The sequence below is a fragment of the Bacillus rossius genome, chromosome 1 (assembly GCF_032445375.1).
Source record: "Bacillus rossius redtenbacheri isolate Brsri chromosome 1, Brsri_v3, whole genome shotgun sequence".
NCBI lineage: Eukaryota > Metazoa > Arthropoda > Insecta > Phasmatodea > Bacillidae > Bacillus > Bacillus rossius.
In genome coordinates this window covers 370,833,275-370,849,341 of record NC_086330.1, presented here as the reverse complement: position 1 = coordinate 370,849,341, position 16,067 = coordinate 370,833,275, and the positions used below count along the sequence as shown (strand labels likewise).

The window sequence follows — 16,067 nt, the reverse complement described above, 5'->3', positions numbered from 1 at the left end:
AAGTGCTTATCACTTCACGACACGTCACAAGAGCAGCCAGAGTCTCGCGTGTCAAGTGCTTGTCACTTCACGACACGTCACAAGAGCAGCCAGAGTCTCGCGTGTCAAGTGCTTGTCACTTCACGACACGTCACAAGAGCAGCCAGTGTCTCGCGTGTCAAGTGCTTATCACTTCACGACACGTCACAAGAGCAGCCAGAGTCTCGCGTGTCAAGTGCTTATCACTTCACGACACGTCACAAGAGCAGCCAGAGTCTCGCGTGTCAAGTGCTTATCACTTCACGACACGTCACAAGAGCAGCCAGTGTCTCGCGTGTCAAGTGCTTATCACTTCACGACACGTCACAAGAGCAGCCAGAGTCTCGCGTGTCAAGTGCTTGTCACTTCACGACACGTCACAATAGCAGCCAGTGTCTCGCGTGTCAAGTGCTTATCACTTCACGACACGTCACAAGAGCAGCCAGAGTCTCGCGTGTCAAGTGCTTGTCACTTCACGACACGTCACAAGAGCAGCCAGTGTCTCGCGTGTCAAGTGCTTATCACTTCACGACACGTCACAAGAGCAGCCAGAGTCTCGCGTGTCAAGTGCTTGTCACTTCACGACACGTCACAAGAGCAGCCAGAGTCTCGCGTGTCAAGTGCTTATCACTTCACGACACGTCACAAGAGCAGCCAGTGTCTCGCGTGTCAAGTTCTTATCACTTCACGACACGTCACAAGAGCAGCCAGAGTCTCGCGTGTCAAGTGCTTGTCACTTCACGACACGTCACAAGAGCAGCCAGAGTCTCGCGTGTCAAGTGCTTGTCACTTCACGACACGTCACAAGAGCAGCCAGTGTCTCTCGTGTCAAGTGCTTGTCACTTCACGACACGTCACAAGAGCAGCCAGAGTCTCGCGTGTCAAGTGCTTATCACTTCACGACACGTCACAAGAGCAGCCAGTGTCTCTCGTGTCAAGTGCTGGTCACTTTATGACACGTCACAAGAGCAGCCAGTGTCTCGCGTGTCAAGTGCTTATCACTTCACGACACGTCACAAGAGCAGCCAGTGTCTCTCGTGTCAAGTGCTTGTCACTTCTCGACACGTCACAAGAGCAGCCAGAGTCTCGCGTGTCAAGTGCTTATCACTTCACGACACGTCACAAGAGCAGCCAGTGTCTCGCGTGTCAAGTGCTTGTCACCCAGTGTCTCTCGTGTCAAGTGCTTGTCACTTCACGACACGTCACAAGAGCAGCCAGAGTCTCGCGTGTCAAGTGCTTATCACTTCACGACACGTCACAAGAGCAGCCAGTGTCTCTCGTGTCAAGTGCTTGTCACTTCACGACACGTCACAAGAGCAGCCAGAGTCTCGCGTGTCAAGTGCTTATCACTTCACGACACGTCACAAGAGCAGCCAGTGTTTCTCGTGTCAAGTGCTTGTCACTTTATGACACGTCACAAGTGCAGCCAGAGTCTCGCGTGTCAAGTGCTTATCACTTCACGACACGTCACAAGAGCATCCAGTGTCTCTCGTGTCAAGTGCTTGTCACTTCACGACACGTCACAAGAGCAGCCAGAGTCTCACGTGTCAAGTGCTTATCACTTCACGACACGTCACAAGAGCAGCCAGTGTCTCTCGTGTCAAGTGCTTATCACTTCACGACACGTCACAAGAGCATCCAGTGTCTCTCGTGTCAAGTGCTTGTCACTTCACGACACGTCACAAGAGCAGCCAGAGTCTCACGTGTCAAGTGCTTATCACTTCACGACACGTCACAAGAGCAGCCAGTGTCTCTCGTGTCAAGTGCTTATCACTTCACGACACGTCACAAGAGCAGCCAGAGTCTCACGTGTCAAGTGCTTATCACTTCACGACACGTCACAAGAGCAGCCAGAGTCTCACGTGTCAAGTGCTTATCACTTCACGACACGTCACAAGAGCAGCCAGTGTCTCTCGTGTCAAGTGCTTGTCATTTCACGACACGTCACAAGAGCAGCCAGAGTCTCGCGTGTCAAGTGCTTATCACTTCACGACACGTCACAAGAGCAGCCAGTGTCTCTCGTGTCAAGTGCTTGTCACTTTATGACACGTCACAAGTGCAGCCAGAGTCTCGCGTGTCAAGTGCTTATCACTTCACGACACGTCACAAGAGCAGCCAGTGTCTCTCGTGTCAAGTGCTTGTCACTTTATGACACGTCACAAGTGCAGCCAGAGTCTCGCGTGTCAAGTGCTTATCACTTCACGACACGTCACAAGAGCAGCCAGTGTCTCTCGTGTCAAGTGCTTGTCACTTTATGACACGTCACAAGAGCAGCCAGAGTCTCGCGTGTCAAGTGCTTATCACTTCACGACACGTCACAAGAGCAGCCAGTGTCTCTCGTGTCAAGTGCTTGTCACTTTATGACACGTCACAAGTGCAGCCAGAGTCACGCGTGTCAAGTGCTTATCACTTCACGACACGTCACAAGAGCAGCCAGTGTCTCTCGTGTCAAGTGCTTGTCACTTCACGACACGTCACAAGAGCAGCCAGAGTCTCGCGTGTCAAGTGCTTATCACTTCACGACACGTCACAAGAGCAGCCAGTGTCTCTCGTGTCAAGTGCTTGTCACTTTATGACACGTCACAAGTGCAGCCAGAGTCTCGCGTGTCAAGTGTTTCAAGCGTTAATACGATGGCTGTGCGCCATTGCAACAACTTGCAAAAAAATATTATTCAGGATGAACCAAAGGAAAAACTAAAAATTTTAAATTAATTATTACTTGGAAATTATTTGTTTACAAAGTATGGTTAAAATATAATAAAAAAGTAAAACATTTGACATAATTTTAGTTTTAATGCTATGCAATCACGTATTACTAAGAAAATCCGTTCATCTAAGGAATGAGAGCATTAACTATGATTAGAAATTGTAAAATATTATTTCAATAAAGAAGTCAAACATGTATTGAATTACTAAATTTAAGTATATTCAGGATATTTTTATATTGCTTGATACTTCTATTGGAAATGAAAAACGTTGGAAGAGAGAATGTTTGTCCTTCAGTAACAGTTCGTCAGAAAACAAACTCTTGTTATGATTAGAGACCGGATCATTTCGCGACGGGATAGATTCCAAACACGTTCACCTTCTTTCTGCTTCTGTGACTGGAAGACATATGACTATAAGGACCCTGAGCCAATGGAATACCTTTACGTGAGACCTATCAAATCGCAGGCAACCCAGGTGTCACAAGCCAGTAGCCAATGAGCGGGTGGCATTTCCCGAGTACTTAAGAGGATTGTGGAGTCCATCCTAGATGTCAAACCGAGAATTATTCCAGTCGCTACGTATGATTCATATGTAAGGACAGAAAACATTTTCGGTTTCGTTGACTTTCAGGATGGACTTTAAAGTATTTTGTATAATCGGGAAAATAGCGGTAATCCGTTGGTTCCTGATTTGTGACTCATCTCAACTTGTTTTCCCGTAATAGAACCTTTTTTTTGGTTGAGCGTTTCTCATTGGCCCAAGGTCATCCAGATGAACAGTGAGCCAATACTAAAACCAGCTTAATGGTACAAGTATTTTGGTCTTTAATTAGCTTTGCTTCTGGATTGTAGCCGCGTCCTTGGCGAACAATTCACCGACGTTTCGGTCGACATTGCAGTCGCCATCACCAGGTAGCAGTTACCTACAGTAGGTAACTGCTCCCTTATGATGGAATGTCGACCGAAACGTCGGTGAATTATTCGCCAAGGACGCGTTTACAACCCATAAGCATAGCTACTTCAGACAATACCCCTTGAAAGCCTGCGAACATTATTTGGTCTTTAGTTTATCGGGAAATCAAATCGGGGAATTTTTTTTCCGGTCTCTATTTATCTGCGCAGCTGATGGTGCTGTCTCTGAGGACTGTTGAACAAGAGGTGACTGCAGGCTACAGCTAGGTCTTCTCTACTTGTTGTAGACACGGGAGTGTTAAGACTGTCAGTCAGAGCAGTAGTCAGTAGAGACCGGAAAAATTCGCGCTTTCGATGACCTCTAGGATAGACTCCACAACCCCGTACCTACTCAGGCAAATGCCACCTGCTCATTGGCTATTGACTCGTGACACCTGTCAACTGGGACGCTTGCGATTAGATACTTTTTTGGTTGAAGGTTTTACATTGGCTGAAAGTGCTTCATATAAACTGTGAGTTAGAGACATGCAAAATTCGCGGTTTCGATGGCCTTCAGGATATACTGCACATACCCCTGTCCACTCGGGCAAATAAAGCAAGTTCATTGGCTGCCGACTTGTAAGTCGTCTCAGCTGGTTTGTCTGTGATTCGATCCTTCTTTGGTTGAGGGTTTATAACTGGTTGAGATTCGTCCGGATGAACAGTAAGCCAATAGCAAAATTATCTAAGATGTATATGTGTTTGAATTCTAGCCTATCACCGAATGAATCCGCGAATTTTGCAGGTCTCTACCGTGAGTCAATCACAGAAGCAATATAAAGGTATAGTTGTTTGGATTCTAGCATATCGTGAAATGATTGCGCGAATTTTTCCGGTTTCTAGTAGTCAGGCCACCTCCCTCGCGAGTGGAGACGTGACGGACGTCTCCAAACTGCAGCGACGTGGGCAGCGCGCGCCTGGCCTCGCGGTCCTCCAGGTACACCCGGGCAAGAGTCCCCTGGTCGTCCCGCTGCTCTCAGGAGAGATGACGACTTAGCTGCGGGGGCAGGGACTTCTCGCGGGAGTAAACACCCGAGAGCACGGTAGACTGCAACAAGGTGTGTCTCTTCCTCGCGACCGGCGGCCATTGTGATATGCGAGAGAAGCCATTTCCTAGAGACCGGAAAAATTCGCGAATTCATTTCGGGATAGGCTAAAATACAAATAGTTATACCTCTGTGCTGCCTCTGCTATTGGCTCACAACTTACCTGGATAACTCTGGGCCAATGAGAAACACCCGACCAAAGCTTTATAAGAATCACAGGCTGCCACATTGTAACGTCTCAAAACACAGCAGCCAATGAGTGAGTGACATTTGACCGAGTGTACGTAGAACTATGGAGTTCATCCTGCAGGTCTTTGAACCCGCGAATTTTTCCGGTCTCTACTTATCTGGCCGGGCCTTTTTCAGTGCGCGTTTGCTCCCGCTCAGAATTATGATTCTTTACGCCGACGGAAGATGTGTCTGATCCTAACTCGTCGTCCAGCGGAGCCACTAAACGTATTGACATGCTTGTGATGACAGACTGGCAGGAAATAAAAATAAACGCGATTTTCAAATGTTTCTCGCTGTTAATTTCTTTGTGGTAAAATCACTTAAACAAGATAGAGGCGTGGAGTTTTAGCCCTGTGAAGGTTGTTACACGACCAATAGATAAATTTTTCAAAATATCTCTCGTTTCGTTGTCTCCGGCTAGATACCGGAAAAATTCGCGGATTCATTTCACGATATGCTAGAATCCAAACAACTGTACCTTTATATTGCTTCTATTATTGGCTTACAGTTTATCTTTAGGACTTTGAGCCAATGGAAAACCTTCAACCAAAAAAGTATCGAATCACAAGCGTCCCAGTTGACAGGTGTCACAAGTCAATAGCCAATGAGAAGGTGGCATTTGCCTGAGTATGTAAGTGGTTGTGGAGTCTATCCTAGAGGTCATCGAAAGCGCGAATTTTTCTGGTCTCTATCTCCGACATTTGCGAACTATCCGTCATTTAAAACTAAAATCGACACTAGACTGTGAAGGTTTTTATTCGCGTGCAAATAACTATAATATATGGAAATATTACATTCCAAGATACAGCTCTACATGTGTTAATTCGGAAAATTTGGCGTATTTCTCTGGCGTATTTGGGTCTAATCCAATATTTATGTTTGCTCTATCAAAGTTTGCTTTCACATTGGGTGATATGTTAATGAGGACTTTTTTCTATTTCGTTAGTACTACCAGACATGCTTACTTCTCTCCTAGCTTGGCTCACGTTCGTGGAGGGGCGTGTCCAAATAACTGCGGTCCAATCACGAGAACAGGGAAATAGTAAACAGGTTTGCATTCTTACTTTATACCAATTAATACAAAAAAATTCCGAAACTCTATCTACATGTAATAAAATTGAAACAAGATTTGTATCTGTAATTTCATAAGTTTAAAAATTAATTTTTATTTAGATCTTGTTACTGGAATGTAGTAGAAAAAATAAGTTTTGATAATTATTAGTGTCTGCAGATTGGTGCTTTGAGAACTCGACTAGTTTTGAGACTGTTTCGACATAACAGTTATTTACCTTGTTAGATGCTAATTTCACATGTACGATACTCGTCGTTAACTGAATAACTCATTGTTTTTTATTGTTATTTCCGTGATCTTTGCAGGGTTTCTCCCACATAAGTTTTGCTTTCAGTTTTTACAGATCTGTACAAACTGAGTAATAAATAGATTTCATTAGTGTAATATATAAACCTATTGGAACGAGATAGTTTTAAAGATTTGTCAGATAAAAAAATAATTTCATCTTCAAAAGGTGGATTAGCTAAATGATGGTGCTTTTACTTTAAGTTAAATTATAATCCAACACAAGTGAAACAAAAATATATTTCAGTCAATAAACACACTGCCATGGGGCGAATAGTAGCTTAGAAGACCGAATATACTGTTTAAGATGTTCTCTGTCTAATGCGCATGCATTGCCAAGTATAATTTATTTAGGTGCTTTGATTAAACTTGTGAACTTTCATTAGATGCTTATGGTATATTGAATGATTTATTACCAATTTTGATTCTCTTCATTTTGTTTTATAATTTATTTTCACATCTTTTTTAATATGTTCATAAAAACACTGTATTTGTTTTGTGAATTCATCAATGGTAAGTAATAAAAATAACGTAACAACTCGCTACTGGAGCTGTAGCGCGGTGAGGGTAAGAGGAGCATGAACACACGATGTAGACACCCACTAGTTTATTGAGTTCTCTCCGACACGCAGCAGTGAAGACTGGAGGGGATAGTAAAGAAGACAGAGAGGAAGAGGGACAGAGTGGTAACCGGGCGGGACGGACAGAGGACGGACAGGGCCTAGCCCAGCACGAGGCCGTGGCCGGCCAGCAGCGAGGGCGCCGCCAGGGGCAGCACCGGCGCCAGGTTGATGGTGGAGGTGCTGAGGCCGGGCACGCCGGCGGTCTGCACGATGGCGGCGGCGGGCACGGCGCCTCCCAGCAGCAGGCTGGGGGCGGCGGCGGCGGCGGCGGCGAGCAGCAGCACTGCGGCGACCTGCGGGCACCAGCCACCCCCCTCTCTCAGTCTCTCACTCTCTCTCAGTCCCCCAGGCAGTCCTCGCATCGCGACAACCTTCCTAACCCAACTACACTTACAGTTGACGTGCAATCGTCACTTTAAATATATTTCCTGTTTCATTAATTTAATACCAACGTCTTGCTTTTAAATTATATATAATACTAATATAAGTGAATTCATCTACGTCTGTTTTATAATTTAAATACCCTCACCTACTTAGCCGACGTATTTTAACTACTGGCAGGCAGGCTCACACTCAAGCGTCTTATAGAAGTAAATAAAGCTACCTGCTGAAGACTAAACTGGGCAGAGCCTCGTTTTAATTCACGGCTGTCTCTTGCTACAGGGCCGAGAGCATGTCGTGGAAACACAACAGACACTAGATGTTTTTGTTACAAGGTGTTTGTAGGCATTATGGCTGTCTGGAGATATTAGTAGCTAAACAATTATATCCCAGTAAGGCCTGGTGTTGTTTACATATACTCGACTCGTGACTTACGATAGCCTTCATGTTGTCGGGGAGAAGTAGATAAGCTGCTCTGGAAGTACTCTGCAAGGACTGCGGTAACATGGAGCTATTCGCCTCGACTTATATACTCTCTAGCGGGTTAACCTTCGGTGGCTTGTGAAAAAAAATTGAATATTCGCGCGTGGATATTGTTTTATTTCCTCCTAGCGTGACCCCGCCCAGCGCTCCTAGCGACTAGCGGCGGCAGCTGACTGCGTGGCCACGCCCCTCACAGTGACGTCACCTGCTTCCTGCTGCGCGGCGTGTGGACGCAGTGTCGAGGAGCACGCACGTGACAGCCGGCGAGGCGAGCTCATGTCTCGTGCGCCTCGAGACAGCCTGGTTCCCGCTGGCGAGACCCAGCACTGTAGCACACTCGCGAGACACGTGCTGCCGGGAGCCGCGAGGGGTGCGCCCGGCCCGACCGCAGACCGCACGGCAGTCGTGTTGTGCGGGTGTCGTCTTCGCAGGCGCACTGTAGGCTACTCTCTAACACGCACACTTTTACTTCAATGTCCAGTTATTTTTTGAAGCAGTATTAAATTTTTTAGTTTAAACTTACAAATTGTAAACTTCGACTGTTATAAAATTACAGTGATAGCACTCAATATGTATACCCGCTTAAAAAAGTAATATGTAACATTTATTTTTTTCAGGCAATATTACCCCACCGCTATGTATTCTATTAACGGTAAATATTGTCAGATATAAACTATTTAGTAACCGTCTTGCTTGTTTGGCTCCTAAGAAAACGGATATATTTTAAATAACTAAAGTATGAAAATTTATAATATAAAGAGGAATAATCATTGTAATACTCTTTTGTAACAAAGTCCCATAAAGGTTTTCAACTTAGTATGTGGGTATAAACATTTTATGTTATCAATGTTTCTGATAAAACATACTAATCCTTTAAAATTGTAGTGAGTAACGTATTTAAAAGATCTTATAAAATTGTGCTCTTGAACTGATTGAATGGTACTATTGAATAACGTCAGTGATAAGTTGTTTGATATTCGTGTTCGTGGCAGGTCTAGTTCCACGTCTAAACCACTGACCCCAGGAAACAGTCGTGTATGATGCTGTTACCTTTGAGTCATTCCCTTATTATCCGAGTTGTTAATATGTTTACAACTGTTTGACGCTTATATATAGACCGGAAAATTTTGCGGACTCATTTCATGATATTCTTGAATTCAATTACATATAACATTAAGCTGCTTGTGCTATTGGCTTACTGTTAATCTGGATGAATCTGGGGGCAATGAGAAACCCTGACCCTGAATCAAATAAGTATCAAATCACAGGCAAACCAGGTGAGACGACTCACAAGTCAGCAGCCAATGAACTGGCGTTATTTGCCCGAGTGTACAGAGGACTGTGTAGTCTACCCTGAAGGTGTTCGAAACCGCGAAATCTATACCCACGGTCTAGAAATCTCATAGCTTACACAACAATTAGTACACAAACACCACAACCCCTGAAAGAAATCCCCGTAAACTTTAAATAATTTTAAAAAAAAGTCACCACTCAACTACCCTTTTCGCTCAGATAATTATCCCTAAGAAAAAATTAAATATTCTTCATATTATTGAAAACTTACCAACTTGCCAAATGACCGCCATAAACTCCAATACCGTTTGATCGATCACCATGAAAGTTGTCACGTCGAAGGATTTTTTTATGGAGAAGGTTTTAATGCTATAACTCGCCACTAGGTTACGCTTCTGCGCTTTAACTTCTATTCCTTTCAACAGATTGCCATGAAATTGGCTATATTTTTATTTATACTGTCCTTAATACTCAATAACAACAAAAAGTGAGTGTGACTGTCAATAGTATTTGGTAAGTGAGTTTAAAATGTAATACCATATCAAATGCTTTATAGCTTCTAAAATACATGCAAATTATCAATTATATATATATATATATATATATATATATATATATATAGTATGCCCTTAAATTAGGTATTCGGAACATTTTTTATTTTATTTTTTATTTTTGTTATAATTTTAAGTAATTTTTGGAAATCTTGTTTATCATATTTATTGGTAACACAAGGGTGATTTACCTTTGTTAGACTGGTGTACTCTACTTAGTTAAACTTTGCGCCAGTGGACCGTGGCACATTTTCTCAGGGGCCAATCTGAGCTTTTGCCAGCCTAAAGATGTTGTTAGCAGCCCGGATGACATTTCTCCTGCTTGCAGTCACGTCCGTGGGCCTGTAACTTCAATTCCCTGCATGACTCAATTTGCACACAACAGATCTGGACGAGTTGTTACCACTTCTCAGAAACCAGCTTACAACAGCTCTTCCCGTCACGCATACGTCTTAGGTTCACTCATAGAAAGTCACGTTAGGACGCTCTTTCCCAGCTTCATTGCGTTTTTTGTCCACCCTCACCCCCTAGCCCACCCCCCTTTGGTTCTCAGAATTTAGCCCAAGATCATTGCCCTGACGTGAACTCGCCAGCCAGTGGCCTACTTCAAGGACGATTTGCCACAGAAAAAATATGTGCAGATATGGACCACCCACGACATCTAGTGGCAGAAACAGTTACTTCTGCACTTGTTGCCAGCGAGTGGAGCTAACGCCCGCGACACCTAGTGGCGACTTTGCTAACCTCCTTCTTTCCTTCCCCTTTAGGCCTCCAGAGAGCAGCATCGGCTGCGCCATAAGGCCCTATGCTTTCTACTTGCGTCCAGTAAAAGTCCATCCTATGTAGCTTTCTGTGCCCGCTGGTAGAGAGCGCAGTGGTCGTCCCTCGGCGCAACAACTGAAGGTGTAGTTACGCCCACCTCGGTCACTTCCGGAAGTTTTCGGTCCAGAGCCGAAACTTACCCCTCTTTTCCCTAGGGCCGAGCGCCCGTTTTAATTAGGAGCTTTGTCCACCATTGCGGCACTTCGACTTCGGCTACTTACCGCGTCATCTCGGCGTCTCCTCTATCGAGAGGCTTTTTCGCGGCAACGGCGAACTCTTCCTTCGAATTATGAATGTAGTCATCGGTGTTAAGGGATGTGATCTCAGTTTCTAAGTTTAGTAGTAGCCAGTCAGTCGTTGTAATTAGGCAACAAATAATGTTTGAGTTTAGATTTTATTAATTTTTTTATCTTCCTAAATCGTGGTTTCTTCTGCATCTTCCGCGCTATTCTCGGTCCGCGCCTTTCGGATGTCGGCGCGAGACATTTCCTGAGTCCAGGAGCTACACCCTGTTTGGTGAGTACTTCGGTCTATTTTCCTCCCCGACTTCCCATTTTGTTGGCCTTTTCGCACCGACTGTGTTTGGCTGTCTGGAAGCAGGTCTAATTCTTCTGAATTTGGCTTGTGTTTCAGACAGGGTCCAACATTTGGGCGCCGAAATTACACCCATCATGTTGTCCAGGACCTCGAGCTTCGAGTCTCTTTAAGAAGAGCTTTATCCCGGCCAGACGTCCAACTTTGAAGCCCCAGGTGATATTTAAAAATAAAACTTCTTCCTACAACCAAAGATAGAAATTATTTAAATGAATACCAGCGAGCAGTGCCATACAGAACTTAAATAAGAATATGTGAAATTGTTGCAGTAATGAGTGGACGAACCTAACATACTATAATATGTCAGGAAGGACATTTTTAAATTGATTTCTGTGCTTGATTTGTTGCTAAAAAGATAGTATGACGTGTGTTAATCATATCCGGCCGGCCCTCCTTTTAATTACTTGTTAATACCTTTCTTGGTGAAACTAAAACAAATGGTAAACAGATTTAATTAAATACTTTTAATATAAATCAGGAATCCTATAGACCAATATACTTATGTAGTGATTTATTTAATATTTACCTATATCTATTTAAACGATCCTCTAGCTCCCAAGTTGTTTGTGTGCAGGGAGTATCAAAATGTCTTGTTCACCACCTCGTGCCACCTCTGGTAATACTTGTATTTTTCTTTATATTTTTTTCTCAGTGGTTTCCTACGATTTTTTTTTATTAAATTAAAATAATATTTTTTGGGGGCACGAGGGGCGTTACAGTAGGTAGCTAAATAAACACTGTCAGGACCATGTCTGCTGGGTTCTCGTTGTTGCTTGGGAACTATGGGCTCGAGCCACGGGCGAGACCTCAATAACAACTCAGTGCTCTCCTATCACGTGAACCAGTGAGTCATGTTTCTACACTGGAGGAGACGGACTGGCGCTGACTCGCGGTCCGCCCGTTGCCATGACGACAGCCCGAGTCGCCAGCAACGACTGCTTCACTGCTTCACTGAGCGCTGAGCAGGTATGCTGAGCCCTCCTAAGTGGAAAAAGATAAAAGGGTTAGGCTGTGTCGGTACGCGGCCGCCAGTTTCTCAAGTAAATACGTCGTGTAAACGGGAAGTAAAAAAACAAATAAAATTAGTAGTTCCAATCACCAATTTATTAATATCGGTGATGTCTGAACTCGTAGCAGGCCGTCTGTCGTCCGCCATCTTAGCTTTATTCCTCTTTTTAATATTCACAAGCAGCTCTTTCTGCATATTATCATTTCCTACAGTTACCATTGTCTACATTCGCCAAATGCCTTGACGTTGTATTTGTTTCACACTATTCTCCGTAATTTCATCTCAAATTTGTTGCATTGAAAATTTTTATTTTCACATTTTAAAAGTGGTTTAAGTGTAATACTTTTTTTGTTCAAAATTTATTTTGTTTTATTAAAATTGTTTAACGCGTGTGTCCTGTACCTGCTCTCAAAGCAGATGAGTCACCCGGCATAAACGTTCGAGAAACATTTCTGTTACTATTGGCGACCAGTAAATATAAATTATTCTAGCGTATGAGTAGACCCTTATCCTGCATATAAATATAACTCGAACATACATTCTATGTCCAGTTCATGTCTTACATGTATTACGTGATAAGCATACGCCAGTAAAGGGTTTTCCCTATCAAGTAACAAGCGGCTATGGTCAGAACATTGTTGTAACCAATCCTCACAAACATTTTATAAACAAATGTCTTTCAATGACCGATGTTCTCCCATTCGTATTGCTTATCACTGATTGGCTCCATGGCCTCCCCTCCCCCGTGAACGAGCTTTAATGCCTTAACATGCGCCATCTTGCATTTAAGATGGCTACGTCCTTGCTGTCACGTGACATTCTCGTTCACTTATATAGTGTGTCTCACTCTTAGTTTGCAGTGCAGAGTAAATGTTGTACAATGTTGTCACATTCATACTGCACGGCTTGTTAACATTAAAATATTCATTTTAATATTGACTATAAAAAGTATTCATTTAGAAGTGTAGCTTCTTTACTGAGGGAGGCAAGAACTATCGAGCGTTACAAAAATCCCGATCGCATGAGGGGAACCGTTAGAGGAGGAGAGTGTGTCAGCGATGACGCCACTCCAACGCATGCACCAGTGATCGAATGGGAAGACGGTAGGACAGGTAGTATCGACCGGAAGGGGAGACGGCAGGGGAGAGGTATAAATAACGCAGCAGTGATGCTACGGAATTCTCGTAACGCTGCTTGTGTTTGTCCACTCAGAGTTTGTAACGACTGTCGATTAACACTGCCATATTTATTTTATTTAAAGAATCTACCATTTATTTTTTCACGTGGAAAAGAGTTATTGGTTTGTTCAATTGAGTTTATAATTATCATTCATTTTTATGAGAATATTTTGATGGAAAATGAAAATAATTAATCTCTATCGATACCTTAAAAGCAAGAAGTTTCACTTTTGTCTTGTGTCGACTCCACGCGCACAATTTTCTTTAATGTATTATTTTTTGGCTTCCAAGACTCTTAAATAGTGTATATCAGTAGTATATGAATGTCCCTCCGGCGCCAGGCTTCAGGCTGTGTATTGAGGATGGGATCAATGTCCGACCTCTCTGATGTCATGGCGGCCAATTATGGTGTCACATTTCCTCAAAATTCATCAAAATAACTCAAGAGGACTCGATATTCCTAAAATTAACCCTATTATGAGGACATAAAATTGCTGTTTTAGTCCTCCAAAATGCCAACGGCTTGAAAATTCCTTAAAGCGGCTTAAATACCCCATGTAAAAGCCGCTAAAGCCGCACCTTGACAAATAGGATATAATTTCAGCCATTTTCAATCATGACATAACTGTTTCATGTTTCGTTACAGGCGCCATCATAAAAAAAACCGTAATTTTTAAACTAGAAATTAAGAAAAAAATGTAAATACAAAAAAATTTTTTAAATAATCAAATTTTAATCAAATATTATTTTAAAAAACACAGTTGCGAATAACGTTACGGTCGCAATCTTGGATTCTAGAAATAATGCACATTTCGTTAAGCCCTTTATCTTGGATGAGTTTGACGTCATTGTTGCGCGTTTCGTTACGTCCGCCATATTAGATTCTAGATCGATGTAATTTTCGTTACACCGCCATCTTGAAAATCCGTATTTTTTATGCTAGAAAAACGGAAAGTAAAATTAAATTTTTAAAAATTAATTTAAATTTAAAAGAAATTTCTTTATCATTTTGGGTTTAAAAGTCACTACCACCATCTTGAAAATTCATAATTATATTAATAAGAAAAGATTTAAAATTAATAAAAAAATTATTAATCAATATTTAATAAATTATTAATTTTAAAATGCTCTTACGTCATTGATTACTTCGTTCTAACACGCTGGGGACAAAAATAAAAATTGGGACAGAGCCTTTCTCCACGGAAGCCGCCGGCAGACTGACCTCCCACCACTAAAGCCAAAGTATATATCGTCAGCTGGTATGACGTCATGACCGCCATCTTGTTTTGTCTGCTGGAGGTCTCAATCTCGTTTACGTCTGCCAGAGTGCACTACCACCATGTTAGTTTAATTTTTACCCGCTAGAGTGCAGTAATCATTTATTATCACTGTGACACCCGCCTTGAATCACGGTCGCAGAAGGACGTGTCCAAACAACTGCGGTACAATCACGAAAACAGTGAGGAAGTAAACAGGTGTACATACTAACTTTCCACCAGTAAATCCAAAAAAATTTCCGTACCTATACCTACATGCAAAAAAAATTGAAATTAGAAATGTATCAGTAATTCACAAAATTATAAAAATTTGTTGAACTTTTACCGGAATGTAGGAGAAACATATAATTTATTGATGATCATGAGTGTTTGCATATTTTAATTTATTATAATCGTTTTGTTTTATAATTTATTTTGCAAATCTTGTTTAATAAGTTCATAAAACACTGTATTTATTTTGAAAATTCATCAATTGTAAGTAATAAAAATAACGTAACAACTCGCTACTGGAGCTGTAGCGTGGTGTGGGAAGAGGAGCATGAAAACACGGTGTAGGCACCCACGAGTTTATTGAGTTCCCTCCGACACGCAGAAGGGGAAGAAAGAAGATTAAGAGGGACAGAGTGGTAACCGGGCAGGACGGACAGAGGACGGACAGGGCCTAGCCCAGCACGAGGCCGTGGCCGGCCAGCAGCGAGGGCGCCGCCAGGGGCAGCACCGGCGCCAGGTTGATGGTGGAGGTGCTGAGGCCGGGCACGCCGGCGGTCTGCACGATGGCGGCGGCGGGCACGGCGCCTCCCAGCAGCAGGCTGGGGGCGGCGGCGGCGGCGGCGGCGAGCAGCAGCACTGCGGCGACCTGCGGGCACCAGCCACCCCCCTCTCTCAGTCTCTCACTCTCTCTCAGTCACCCAGGCAGTCCTCGCATCGCGACAACCTTCCTAACCCAACTACACGTATAGTTGACGTGACATTGTTGTTTAAAATAAAATATATTTCCTGTTTTAATAATATAAATATCCTGGTTTTGCTTCAAAAATATATATAATACTAATATAAGTTAATTTACCTAGGTTTTTTATAATTTAAATGCTCTTTCACGAATTTAAAAACCTTCACATATTTATCCAACGTATTTTGACTACTGGCAGGCTGGCTCACACTCAAGTGTCTTCTGCAAGTAAATAAGCTATCTGCTGGAGGGTACACTGGACAGAGCGGACTAACACAGTTTAACTTTAATCCTCGTGTTAAGCTAGGGCTGACAGCAGCCACTCTATGTTCATCTACACGTAGATTGTAGTCATTATAACTGTCTAGAGCTCTATGTTATCCTTTAATAGCTAAACAATAATATCCACGTGCGGACTGACTCCCTGGCACAAGGAACAGCCTGTGTTGTTTACTCAAACTCTCGACTCGTGACTTACGATAGCCTTCATGTTGTCGGGGAGAAGTAGATAAGCTGCTCTGGAAGTACTCTGCAAGGACTGCGGTAACACGGAGATATTCGCCTCGACTTATATACAGTACTCTCTAGCAAGTTAA

At 43.0% G+C, this 16,067-nt stretch overlaps 1 long non-coding RNA gene across 1 annotated transcript; it reads right to left on the bottom strand.

Annotated features, from left to right (window-relative positions):
- Positions 1-15,074: 15,074 nt before the first annotated feature.
- On the bottom strand, positions 15,075-16,067 carry LOC134530635 (uncharacterized). Its single transcript, XR_010074847.1, has 2 exons — positions 15,950-16,067; positions 15,075-15,378 (listed from the first exon to the last, which is right to left on the bottom strand). It is a non-coding gene; the product is annotated as an uncharacterized LOC134530635 (long non-coding RNA).